This window comes from Danio rerio, chromosome 9, assembly GCF_052040795.2.
Source record: "Danio rerio strain M-AB ecotype USA chromosome 9, GRCz13ab, whole genome shotgun sequence".
Classification (NCBI taxonomy): domain Eukaryota; kingdom Metazoa; phylum Chordata; class Actinopteri; order Cypriniformes; family Danionidae; genus Danio; species Danio rerio.
Genome location: NC_141029.1, coordinates 53122739 through 53137500, shown reverse-complemented (window position 1 = coordinate 53137500; position 14762 = coordinate 53122739). Strand labels below are relative to the sequence as shown.

At 37.2% G+C, this 14762-nt stretch overlaps 2 protein-coding genes and 1 long non-coding RNA gene across 3 annotated transcripts in view; 1 reads left to right on the top strand and 2 right to left on the bottom strand.

The window, feature by feature from the left end:
- Window positions 1–14762, bottom strand: part of ifih1 (interferon induced with helicase C domain 1) — a 751550-nt gene that overhangs the window by 204714 nt on the left and 532074 nt on the right. The gene's annotated exons all lie outside the window — the stretch shown is intronic.
- Window positions 1–14762, bottom strand: part of kcnh7b (potassium channel, voltage gated eag related subfamily H, member 7b) — a 190028-nt gene that overhangs the window by 116224 nt on the left and 59042 nt on the right.
- On the top strand, window positions 11294–13009 carry LOC147835438 (uncharacterized). The gene is made up of 2 exons (XR_015500150.1): window positions 11294–11873; window positions 12177–13009. It is a non-coding gene; the product is annotated as an uncharacterized LOC147835438 (long non-coding RNA).

Below are 14762 nucleotides of genomic sequence, written 5' to 3'. Positions count from 1 at the left end.
AGACAGACAGACAGACAGACAGATAGATAGATAGATAGATAGATAGATAGATAGATAGATAGATAGATAGATAGATAGATAGATGGTAGGATGGATGGATGGATGGATGGATGGATGGATGGATGGATGGATGGATGGATGGATGGATGGACGGATAGATAAATAGACAGATGGATGGATGTAGAAAACAGTACAGTATTGGGTTCTTTGTTGATATTACGATAGATAGATAGATAGATAGATAGATAGATAGATAGATAGATAGATAGATAGATAGATAGATAGATAGATAGATAGATAGATAGATAGATAGATAGATAGATAGATAGATAGATAGATAGATAGATAGATAGATAGACGGACGGACGGACGGACGGACGGACGGACGGACGGACGGACGGACGGACGGGCGGACGGACGGACGGATGGACGGACGGACGGATAAATAGACAGACGGACAAATGTAGAAAACAGTACATTATTGGGTTCTTTGTTGATATTACGATAGATCTTGTAGATCGTAGATCTTGTAGATCGTAATTTTGTACACACACAGTCCCTTCAGGATTTTAAATACTCAATGGCTCTTGAAAAAGAATATAAATATACACATGCAGTAAGGAAAATAAATCACCGTTTTCCTCAGAAAGCATATTTCTAAAGGTGCTGTTGACAGAGGTTGATAACAACCAAAGAAATCCATATATACAAAGAAAACAAAACTAATAATTTTACAAATTAAGTTATGTGTAATAAAAGGAAGTGACGCAGGGTAAAAGTATTGAACACATGAAGAAAGGGAGGTCTAGAAAGGCAGTGAAAGCCCAGACAGCAGCTGAAATCTCTCAGCAGTTCTTCAGCAACCCTCTGCCCTTCCTCAGTGTAAATGAATATCAGCTGCTTCAGTCAAACATCTACAATAGCAGGAGGATGAAGATGAAACCAGAGTGGACATTTCAGCAAGACAATGATCCAAAACACAACCAATGAGACTCTCAAATGCTTTCAGAGAAAGAAAATCAAGCTGTAGAATGGCCAAGCCAATCACCTGACTTGAATCCAATAGAGAATACAAAATAAAGCTCAGATTTGATAGGTGAGACCCACAGAAGCATAACTTTGAAAAAGTCTGTAAAAAAACTCACACCTGAGCAATGCATGTGACTTCATTCTCCATATGAGAGGCATCTTTATCCTGCATCACCAAAAGCCTTTTATATAAAGTATTAAATATGTTTCAGTAGTTCAGCATATTCCCTTTTTTTCATTTCATTATGACACATAACTCCTTTTCCATATTTTTTTTATGCTTGTATTGTTTGAGTTTTTACCAAAATTGGGTTTAATTCCATGTGAACAGCTTCTTTAGAAATATGCAAACTCCTGTGATTCAAATCTGAATATCAGCATCTTTCTTCCAGTCTCACACGATCCTTCACAACTCATTCTAATGTGCTGATTTGCTGAAAATCCTTTGTAGCGATATTAATATCTCTGCTGTTTCATTAAGCAGGTTTTCTTCAAAAGCCAGCAGGAGCTCGGTTGATGAGTTTAGTAGAGTTTGAGTTGATTATTAAAGCTCATTCGGGACATTGAGGGTCTTTTCGAAGATGCTGGATCAGCGCTTCTCCACACCCAGAGCAGTTCATCAGTGTCTACAGCCCCAGCAGGTATCATTAATAATTCTAACGCAAGACAAGGGAATGAAATGAGCTGTGAATATTCAGCAGAGACTGAGATTTAATCTGCATGTTCAGTGTAATCTGATGAACATCATGTCTTTGTCATTTAGAACAGAAGTTCTCATCCTTTTTCACTTCGAGGCCCACCTCACTCTCTAAAAATGTTTTTGAAGGCCCAAACTGATTGTCTAGAGAAAAGGCTTACTTTAAAGCTTTATTTATTAGCCAACATTTCTTTTGCGTTCTATTATTATATGTAAAAAACTTTAAATAATATATATTCAAATATTAAAAAACAAAAATAATGCACAGACAGGTTCGAAGCTCCTGAATTTTTTATTTCAGTTATTTTTTTTTTACAACTGCAGAGTATTTGCGCCTTTTCTTTAATAAATAAACCTGACTGGACAGCCTGATCTCACAAGAAAACGTAAGTATTTTACGTTTTGGCAGTTTAGTGGCTAATTCGTACGAATTCGTAGGAGTTCAGTCGTAAGAAAATGTACGAATTTAAAAAGGAGGCGTGGCACCTAACCCCACCCCTAAACCCAACCGTCATTGGGGGATGAGCAAATCGTACTAAAATGTACGAATTAGATCGTACGAATTTGTACGAATTAGCCACTAAATGAAAAAGCTACGAATTGCCGTGAGATTGTGTTGGACTGGACAACAGGAGATGGCAAAAAATCAGCTGCTGCTGCTTTGAATTAGACTGACTACCATTCATCTATTGATCCACTATTCATATCCATTAAAAATAAATGTAAAACACCATAAAACATGCGAAACACCTCGGTGGTTTGGTTTGTAGCTACATTATTGTAGTTGACATTATTATAGTTCGCTGACAGGACGGATCACTGATACGCCACCGAATCTCGATGTATCCTACTGTACGGGCGCACGTCCGTTATAAAACACGTTACGTTCATTTGGACAGATGGATGGATGGACGGATAGATAGATGGATGGATGGATGGATGGATGGATACATAAATAGACAGACAGACAGACGGATAGATGTAGAAAACAGTACAGTATTAGACAGACAGACAGATAGATAGATAGATAGATAGATAGATAGATAGATAGATAGATAGATAGATAGATAGATAGATAGATAGATAGATAGATGGATGGATGGATGGATGGATGGATGGATGGATGGATGGATGGATGGATGGATGGATGGATGGATGGATGGATGGATGGATGGATGGATGGATGGAGGATGGATGGATAGATGGATGGAGAGAGAGAGGGGGTAGATGGATGGATAGATAGATAGATAGATAGATAGATAGATAGATAGATAGATAGATAGATAGATAGATAGATAGATAGATAGATAGATAGATAGATAGATAGATAGATAGATAGATAGATAGATAGATAGATAGATAGATAGATAGATAGATAGATTACTATATGGATATTTGAAAGTATTCACACAAAGAGAGCACGCATAGTTTGTGAATTAATGGACTTGTGCGACTCTAATACAGTACGAGTCGTGGACGTGAGGCACGTGTGAGCTGGTTTTTAAAACTCTAATCATCGTTACCTTTCAATTTATACAACTGAGGACATAGTTGACGCACAGCGGTTGGAATTTTAAGCCACAGTCTACATTTAACAGTGAGTCCGAATTAACCTGTTCAATCACAGAAAACGAGAAATACCATTACTTCGATCATTTCAATATTATATATTTAATAATGAAATCAAATAATTCTAGTATAATATTTAGGTTAATTTTAAGCTAACTCGCGGCCCACCTGCAGGATCACTGAGGCCCACTAGTGGACCGTGGCCCACCGGTTAAGAATTCCTGATTTAGAAGATGCACATGTACTTTAGGCTGAAAATAGTGAAACTATTAATCCAAATATGCAGCAAATGATTGGCATTTGAGCTCTTCAGATTTACTCAACAGAAACAGTTTAGGTTAGGTTTTAGATGCTCTTCTGCAGTCCGCAGACTAAAATATTGTGCATTTTGTAGAGTGTTGTGTAATTCTTGAAGACGAAATATTGACTTTAAAAATTTCATTGATTTTTAAGAATTATATTTCCATTGAATTAGTTATTTTGATTTTATATATACAGTTGAAGTCAGAATTATTCACCCCCCTTTGAATTTTTTTTCTTTATTTAAATATTTCCCAAATGATGTTTAACAGAGCAAGGAAATTTTCACAGTAAGTCTGATAATATTTTTTCCTCTGGAGAAAGTCTTATTTGTTTTATTTCGGCTAGAATAAAAGCAGTTTTTAATTTTTTAAACACCATTTTGAAGTCAATATTATTAGCCCTGTTAAGCTATATTTGTTTCGATTGTCTACAGAAAAAAGAAGAAAAAAAACATCATTATACAATAACTTGCCTAATTACCCTAACCTGCCTAATTAACCTAGTTAAGCATTTAAATGTCACTTTAAGCTGTATAGAAGTGTCTGAAAAATATCTAGTCAAATATTATTTACTGTCATCATGGCAAAGATAAAATAAATCAGTTATTAGAGATGAGTTATTAAAACTATTATGTTTAGAAATGTGCTGAAAAAAAAAACCTCTCTCTGTTAAACAGAAATTGGGGAAAAAAAATAAACAGGGGGGCTAATAATTCTGACTTCAACTGTATATAACCGGCTGGGTCAGTTGGCATTTCTGTGTGGAGTCTGCATGTTCTCCCCGTGTTGGTGAAGGTTTCCTCCAGTTTCCCCCACAGTCCAAACACATGAGCTGTAGGTGAATTAAATAAACTAAAATGTCCGTAGTGTATGAGTGTGTATAGATGTTTCCCAGTTATGAGTTGCAGCCAGAAGGGCAACATATGCTGGAGTAGTTGGCGAATCATTTCGCTATGGTGACCCTTGATGGAAAAAAGGGACTAAGCTGGAGGAAAATGAATGGATAAATGAATGAATGAATGAATGAATGGAATATCTGAAGCAAAATCTGAGCATCTGATCAAACTCTCAGACAATTGCAAAACCCAGGATCCCAATTGAGTCACAACAAGAAAACACACTTAAGCTGTTTAAATAATACAGAAAAATAAATAATGGAAAGTTGCATATTAAATAATGCATTGTGCAGTGAGGATGATGATAACAGTTGAGAAGGACTTTGTGTCTTTTCTTTTATTTTGTGTTTTTTTTTTCTTTTAAATATGCAAGTTTTTAATATAAATAATAACAAGAAAACAACAAAATGAGGTATGCATGGGGCGGCACGGTGGCTCAGTGGTTAGCACTGTCATCTCACAGCAAGAAGGTCACTGGTTCGAGTTCAGGCTGGATCAGTTGGTATTTCTGTGTGGAGTTTGCATGTTCTCCCCGTGTTGACGTGGGTTTCCTCTAGCTGCTTCGGTTTCCCCCACAGTGCGAAGACATGCGCTATAGATGAATTGAATTAACTAAATTGTTCGTAGTGTATGTGTGTGAATGAGTGTGTATGGGCTTTTGCCAGTACTGGGTTGCAGCTGGAAGAGCATCTGCTGCGTAAAACATATGCTGGATAAGTTGGCAGTTCATTCCGGAATGCAGGGAGAACATGCAAACTCCACACAGAAACGCCAGCTGACCCAGCTGAGGCTTGAACCAGCAACCTTCTTGCTGTGAGGCGACAGCACTACCTACTGTGCCACCGCGTCACCATTCTCCTTTTTTTTTTTTTTTTAATAAATTACTGAAATTTAACTGACACAGTGTCTGAAATTAGGAATCAAAAATAATAATAATGACAATAATAATGATAGTAATCATAATAATTCCAGGAGATGACAAAATAACTATAATAATTCATAATTTTTTTCAATAATATAATAAATCAAGTACAATAAATCAAATATTTTACAAAATAATCAAGGATTATTTATTTCACCATTACTTATATTACTTTTACATTATAAATAAAATAATATTTATTTATTTTTCAAGAACTGAAAATTTTAAAACAATCAATTTTAAATACAAAATCTGAAAATTTTAGTTCTTGTTACCTCTCTCCAATAATCATTATTTTATTTAAAACTTTCTGACTTCAACTACAGTAGAAGTCGGAATTATTAGCCCCCCTTTGATTTTTTTTTTCTTTTATAACAATTCCCAAATTATCTTTAAGAGAGCAAGGAAATTTTCACAGCATGTCTAATAATATTTTTTTCTAGAGTTTTACTTGTTTTATTTCGGCTAGAATAAAAGCAGCTTTAAATAAAAAAAAAAAAAACATTTTAAGGTCAATATTATTAGTCCCTTTAAGCAATTTTTTTCGATAGTCTACAAAACAAACCATCGTTATACAATAACTTGCCTAATTACCCTAACCTGCCTGGTTAGCCTAATTAACCTAGTTAAGCCTTTAAATGTCACTTTAAGCTGTATTGAAGTGTCTTGATGAATATCTAGTCAAATTTAATTTACTGTCATCATGGCAAAGATAAAATAAATCAGTTATTAGAGATGAGTTATTAAAACTATTATGATTAGAAATGTGTTAAGGAAATCTTATCTCCGTTTCTGACTTTAAATGCATAGTGTAGTAAAAATGACTGCTTTATAGGCGAAGAAAAATACATGTTATTTCTCAATGATTTTTACTCATTGTATTTTATTCTTTATTCATCACAAATATTAATTCAGGTGACAGTGCTAATCACTAAGCCACCTTGACGCCCCTCCTGACATTTATTATTATTATTAATTATTATTATTTTTTTTTTTGATTTGGAGAATCTAACCTTTTGGTATCCGGCAACCCCAAACTTGAAATCTCTGAGAAGCTTGTCAAAAAAGAGCACTTAATAATTATATCATATCTAAAGTCTTTTTCATGACAAAACAAAGGGACGTGTTTGCTTTTTATTCATCTTTTGTACCAGATGAATCATTATTAATTGTGTTAAGAAAGTGTGTGTGACGGATTAATTTCAACTGTTTGCCTTCAGTGAGATCCATTCAGATGTAAATGCTCATTTACAAAGGCTTTCTTTCAGCTGAATTATTGATGGTGTTAAAATCATGACATTTGTGCCTCACAACATTTCCAGTGCAGGGAATGACACTGGACGGCTCTTTCTCTGATCAATTATGGAGCGCAGATCGTGTGTCTGTCGTCAGTCCGTGTGCTTGACATCTGCTGGCATCATTACAGGTCAGTCCAGTCCTGATGTTTCACTATAGTACTGGTAACTTTACCACACTAAATAAACCTACCAGGTCACTCCTGTTCAGTTCTAGACTCTTAAGTACGAAATGAACTCTGAAGTACACCTAACATATCTGTTAATGCATGTTTCTTTATGTTGCGTTTTCTGTTTATTTACGGTGGTGAATTGCATTATGGGATGTTAATCTCTGCTCTGATGACTTTAGATGTTGAAAACTTAACTCTGCAGTTTAACAAAGTGACTTTTATTAACATTTTAGTAGATTGAAATACTATAATGCATAGGAAATAATACATACAGTTGAAGTCAGAATTATTGGCCCCCCTGAATTATTAGAACCCCTGTTTATTTTTTCCCCAATTTCTGTTCAACACAGAGAAGATTTCTACAACACATTTCTAATCATAATAGTTTTAATAACTCATTTCTAATAACTGATTTATTTTATCTTTGCCATGATGACAGTAAATAATATTTTACTAGATATTTTTCAAGACACTTCATACAGCTTACTGTGACATTTAAAGGCTTAACTAGGTTAATTAGGTTAACTAGGCAGGTTAGGGTAATTAGGCAAGTTATTGTATAACGATGGTTTGTTCTGTAGACTATCGGAAAAAAAGTTAGCTTAAAGGGGCTAATAATTTTGTCCTTAAAATGATGTTTAAAAAATTAATAACTGCTTTTATTTTAGCCGAAATAAAACAAATAAGGCTTTCTCCAGAAGAAAAAACATTATCAGACATGCTGTGAAAATTTCCTTGCTCTGTCAAATATAATATGTGAAATATTGAAAAAAGCAACAAAAATTCAAAGGGGGGCTAATAATTCTGACTTCAACTGTATATAGAGAAATAAATCTGTGGAAATAGCAGAAAATGTACTGGCAGTTTATTACAAGGGTTTTTTGCAGCATAATATACAACACCAACCCAGACATGTATCCCTTTAAGCCAGTGTTTCTCAACCATGTTCCTGGAGGACTGCCAGCTCTGCACATTTTCCTTGTCTCCTTAACCAAACACACCTGATTTAGATCATCAGCTCATTAGCAGAGGCCTGTAATGGGTGTGACAGAGAAAGGGGAGCTCCAAAACATGCAGTGCTGGTGGGCCTCCAGGAACATGGTTGAGAAACACTGCTTTATGCTATTAAAATGTTTATAAAAGTCACTTCTTCTAACTTTTTAAGGTTAAAAGTTGTTAGGAAAAAGATAAAGATCCCATGATGCAATTCAAAACCTTAGATAAACAGGGAAAAATAAAAAACATGAATCATGAAACATGGTGACGCAGTGGCGCAGTGGGTAGTACTGTCGCCTCACAGCAAGAAGGTCGCTGGGTCGCTGATTCAAACCTTGGCTCAGTTGGCGTTTCTGTGTGGAGTTTGCATGTTCTCCCTGCCTTCGCGTGGGTTTCCTCCAGGTGCTCTGGTTTCCCCCACAGTCCAAAGACATGGGGTACAGGTCAATTGGGTAGGCTAAATTGTCCTCATACACCGTAGTGTATGAGTGTGTGTGTGAATGTATGTGTGAATGTTTCCCAGAGATGGGTTGCAGCTGGAAGGGCATCTGCTGCGTAAAAACTTGCTGGATAAGTTGGCGGTTCACTCCGCTGTGGCGACCCCGGATTAATAAAGGGACTAAGCCGACAAGAAAATGAATGAATGAATGAATCACGACATACAGAAAAAGGGTCTAATTTAGTTAATTTTTGGAGTTTATAATACAGCAGTCTTTAAAGGGCACATAGGTTACCCCTTTTTCATATTTAATATAAGTCTTTTGTGTCCCCACAATGTGTCTGTAAAGTTTCAGCTCAAAACACCCATCAGATTATTTATTATAGCTGTTTGAAGTGTCTTTATTATAGCTGGGAAAAGGTTGTTGCTGTTTTTTTGCACTGGGCTTTTAAGGCTAATATGATATAAATATATAAAACCACATAAATATGTATTTATTGCGCTTGTTCTAAACATTTATTAAAATTGTTTTATCCTTTTTCCAGACCCCTTTTTACTCTAATACTTTAGAAAACTTAGAAAAACATTGCTAAACATTTCTTACATATATTGTAAGAATGGGTTTTAACCACAGCGGTTTGTACTGTAGTTCTGCCGAGTGACTAAAAAGTTATTAGCATGAAGGTAAAAAAAAACTGTACATTTCTAGTCAAACTGCAATCTCATACCAAAAACGGAAATAAGGTCAGCATTAATAACTATAAATGTGGGAGAGCGTTGATATTATGTGATTGTATTGTGTTGCAATATGGAACAATTAAGTGTTAATGTCAAATCAAAAGTAATTCACAAATATTGGTAATGAGGTGAATTAATGGCAAGAATTCTCTATGGTACAACTGAATTAATTACAAAACAACTGTATAAAATTATAAAATATGAAATGATAAAACATATGATATTAATTGTACCCAGCTTAAATGTAAAATTAAAGTTACCAGAGGTAGAAGGAGAGACACAGGGGGAGGGAGAGAGAGACAAAGAGAGCAGGCCCAGAAGTTAGCCTGATTGCTGTAGAGTCAGAGAAGATAGACTCCAGAGGAGAGGAGCAGAGCATGAAAAGACAGGCCAGGAAAAGAGACAGAGCAGAGTGGTACACCTATTTTTTTTTTATCTTTATTGACCATGTGACTAAAACCCAATTGCTGAGACATTTAAACTGACCAATCAACATGTGACCACATCATAAAACCCCCAAAGTCCACACACCAGGCTCTGATCTCATCAGTATCTGCCTTTTTAGTCAGTATGGACCTTCTTTGATGAAAGACATGTTTTTCCATATAAACAAATGCATATGATATATGCATATGCATGATATATATATATATATATATATATTAGGGATGTAACGGTATCAGAATTTCACGGTACGGTAATACCTCGGTATGAATGTCACGGTACGGTATTTATTGAATCATTTAAAACAAAACTTATGAAAATACTCAAAAAAAGTGCCAAAAGTGTCAATGACATACAAATTAGCCATCTATCTGTAAGCTTTGAAACAGGAACTTCAATTTTAATAACAAAAAAATATTAAACCATGTAAAAAAATAAAGTTTCAATTTAGTATTGTTGAAAACTCATCACATTCAACATTTAATCACTCACTCACTTAGATGGAGATGGGTTTAAAGGAAAATTATCATATAAATATAATCTGGTAAAAGCTGGTATCTCTGGGTATTTACAATGTTCCCTGCAACAGAAAAAAAACCCTCTCATTTGGGACTGAGGTTTCTGGGACAGAGAGATATGACTTGGCCCAGGTTGACAGCAGTGGGGTAACGTTGTGCATTGTCTTTCCCCCACTTGAGAGGACAAACCATGAGTGAGATAGAGATCTCATGTCTGCATCAATCTGAACAGTGTGCTGTGTTTCTGCAGTCCCCATGACTGATTATTAGTCGTATTCCCCAACTTGCAGGCACGTGCACACACAGGGCTCAACCTGTGCAGTGCACATGCCCTTTTTAATCTTGGATAGAAAGTGCCCTTCCAAAATGATCAAAAGTGCCCCCGCGACGTGACATACCCTCCGTCCCCGCTTTACAGTACGCGCGCGACAACACAGCTGAAAAGAACGCGCGCGACAACACAGCTGAAAAGAACGCGCGCGACAACACAGCTGAAAAGAACGCGCGCGACAACACAGCTGATTAGAACGCGCGCGACAACACAGCTGATAAGAACTCGCGCGACAACACCGCTATTCAGTACGCGCGCGACAACACAGCTGATAAGAACTCGCGCGACAACACCGCTATTCAGTACGCGCGCGACAACACAGCTGATAAGAACTCGCGCGACAACACCGCTATTCAGTACGCGCGCGACAACACAGCTGATAAGAACTCGCGCGACAACACCGCTATTCAGTACGCGCGCGACAACACAGCTGATAAGAACTCGCGCGACAACACCACTATTCAGTACGCGCGCGGCGACAACACCCGCTTTAGGGTTTTCCAGCGCTTTTTCATCCCCGCTTCTAGCAGCACACTCCATTTCCGCATTACTGGATCTGTAGCGACAACAGACCGCAAGGGATTATGGCCAAGCCTGGGCTGATGGGAATTGTAGTTTCCGGTACCTCCCGTTCGCTTCATTCACCTGAGCAAATTTTCTCAGAAGACCTATAGTTTTACCGAGTCATGCGACTACGGTAATATCGAAAAAAATTAATATTGCGGTATGACGGTATTTACAATACCGTTACATCCCTAATATATATATATATATATATATATATATATATTAGGGATGTAATATATATACGTTATATATACGTATATATACGTTTTGAAAAATTATCTTCATTTTCAATTTATTTGTCTTATTTATTATTATTATTATTATTATTAATATTATTATTATTATTTTGTTTAAATGTTTTTTTTTCTGTATTGTTTGGTGCTTCTTTTTCCAGACGCAGACAGTGTTTTGCTGATCATCAATCAGAGGTAATTGTGCTCTGAGTGTCACTGAACTGCGTCTCTCGTGTGTTTATAGTGATTGAGTTGATGGTGTTTTACGCAGTAAAGTGTGTGTAATCGTCTCTAGTATCACACGGCCTGACCGAGACACCGATAAAGGACACCGCAGACACTGTTACAGCGATAAAACACTGCAGACGTCCTGACAGAGACGTGAGACGCTCAGATCTGGTGTCTGAACGCAGGTAAAGCTGAAGGAAAGAGTTCCGTTTCAGACACACGCACGCCACGGCCTGATCAACAGATACGGTGGTGGTTGGTTGTTTGTTTTTGTTTTTAATTATATTAGGATGTCTCATCAAACCCTGGCAGTGATTAGCACTGTTGTATCACAGCAAAAAGGTCACTGGTTTGAGTCCCAGCGGGGTCAGTTGGCATTTCTGTTTGCATGTTCTGTTGGCGTGTGTTTCCCTCCGGGTGCTCCACAGTCCACATGCGCTATAGGTGAATTGAATTAGCTAATTTGGCTGTAGTGTATGAGTGTGAGTGTGTGTGTGTGTGTGAATGAGAGTGCATGGGTGTTTCCCAGTACTGGGTTGAGTCTGGAAGGGCATCCATTGTGTAAAAACATATGCTGGAATATTTGGCGGTTCATTCCACTTTGGTGGGTGAAGCAGTGGCGCAGTAGGTAGTGCTGTCGCCTCACAGCAAGAAGGTCGTTGGTTCGAGCCTCGGCTCAGTTGGCATTTCTGTGTGGAGTTTGCATGTTCTCCCTACGTTTGCCTGGGTTTCCCCGACAGTGCAAAGACACGCGGTACAGGTGAATTGGGCAGGCTAAATTGTCCGTAGTGTATGAGAGTGTGTGAATGTGTGTGTGAAAGTTTCCCAGAGATGGGTTGCGGCTAGAAGGGCATCTGCTACGTAAAAACTTGCTGGATAAGTTGGCGGTTCATTCCGCTGTGGCAACCCCGGATTAATAAAGGGACTAAACCGACAAGAAAATGAATGAATGAATGAATGAATGAATTCCACTTTGGTGACCCCTTATAAATCAGAGACTAAGCTGAAGGAAAATAAATGAATGTCTCATGAAACAATTATTATTAAATTTAGTGAAACTAAGGATAATCAGGGCTTGACATTACCTTTTTTGATCACCAGCCACAGTAGCTAGCAGTTGTCTAACGTCACTAGCCACTCTGCATTTTCACTTGCCACAATTTTTTTGTTGGGAAAACATTTTTATACGCATAAATATGACTTTGACATGCTAAAATTAGATTAGATTAGATTTTGTGTTTTGTCCACATGCCTCCTCATTCATTTCACATTTTGTGTGTTGTGTGAGAGCAAATGGGTCATGGTTTCATAGTGTTGTATTACAATTAGTTTTTATTTCTAATGACTTTTCAGAAGTCAAAACTAGGGATTTACCAAATTTATCTGGGACCACACCAAACAATAATTATTTCTTAGCCACACATTTTTAAATGTGACAAAACAAGACAAAACATTTATTAAAAAAAAAAGAAACAAAGAAGAACAATTGACTTTTAAAACAAATTATTGTCATGTATTAAACATATGCACAGTAATCTGTCCTCGCTAAAGGTCTCTTAGATCACCAGTTAACTGCACATAAATGGAGAGTTAATCTCATATTAAAGTGATATTGTTGTAAAAAAAAAAAAAGATGATTAAACCATATAACAACAAGCTAAAAAAAGTAGGTGAAAAACATACAGTGTGATAATGGAAGGATTACAACAACTCAAATACAACTAAAATAATTCAAGAAAACCTTTGAATTTTAGAGATGACATAAATTGAATATATGATTATGAATTATGAATGAATTATGAATTGTAAACATTTAGTTTTACTGGCTACTAAACCCTATTTCATGAGCATTCGTCAGCACTGTTCCTTCTCTTCACCTATAAATATTTTTTTTCTTTATGACTTTGTATAATTAATCGATATAATGTTGGAAGATTTATGTAGAATTGCAGCTGTGTAAAAATATGAACTAGTGTCAGCTTTAAAGATTCATCAAACCCTCGAGTACTTTTTGTGAGATTTGAACAGATTTGTGTGTTGAGCATCAGTTAGGACAATGTTAGCACCTGTTGGCTGTAATTGTGGGGAAAACTGGATAATTCAGAGCTTTTGTCAGCTAATTTCAGGTTCTGGGTTTAAAATGATTTTTGGGGCGGTTTAAATCGGTGACGTAGCGCAGACCTGCAAGTGCAAAGATGATTCGTCAGTTTCTCATTATTATTCATAGTGGAGTTTTCTTATCCTATGCGAAGAGCCGGCTTCATAATTATTCATGACTGCACATGCTTTCCGAAGGCAAGACACTGCCAGTGCCAAGCTGTGAGACACGTTGATGGTAGGTGAGATAGCGTCCACGGACCCCCGGCATACAGTATTTAGCTGTTCATGAAGGGTCGTATGTGTCTGTTTCCATGATCCACAGGGTTTGTTGCATGTTTTTCCCCGCGATGCTGTCAGGGCCGATACAGCAAAGCTGTTTGTGTGCTATAAGCATTTTTGTCGGGAGAGCTGTACGAGAATTAGAGAATGGCGGATTTTGTCTTTTATCAGGAGTTCGTTCACATTTAGACACATCGCCATGCTGCTGTGTTCGCCTAAATCCTCCAGATTACCAGCAGGGCTAATAGTTAAAATAGACAGGGCAAGAGACCTGCTGCACTGAGTCTGCATGATTCAGACCCGGGGATTGAGCGATAAGTCCTCATTTATAGTGTTTATATGAACACGACTATCTTTATAATGATATAAATTGTGGTTATCTGTATATAAAATTACGAATAACAAATGTAGCAGGGCATTAAATTACTGTTTATTTATTTGCATGTTAACTTTGTAAACTATTAAATCATGTGTCTCCTCACGGTTTGAGTCTCATTTTGTGAGCCGACTGACAACAGTTGTTCGCTCCCCTCCTTCTCCCCTGCTGGCCACGCCCACTCCTGCCTCTGATCGCGGAGCTCCACCATTATTATGCATCTTTGGAAAAAAAATTCTAGGGTAGACCTGAGCCGAAAGTGGGGGGTTTCATGTGAGTGGTGCAGTATGAAATGCACATGTTTCCTTTGGGTTTAGTAAAGTCTTAACTAACTGTTGTTTGTCGTCTTTGATTTCTCCTGTCCGGCTTGTGTTGCGGGCAGCAGGAGTGTGTTACCTGTCGTTTACCTGTCGGCTTTATTAGTAGTGTGTGTGTGTGTGTGTTTGGACACTGAGAGCAAAAGCAGATGGACAAACACCAGCTGAATGAAGAGATCAGATCTGCTTTCCTGTGCCACGCTGAAAGTCACCTCTAATCAGAGAAAACGTGTGCATTACAGCCTACAGACAAGAACAGCACAGAAATCTCACACGAGAGTCCTAAATACAGACAGTCTCCTAAAGACCTTAT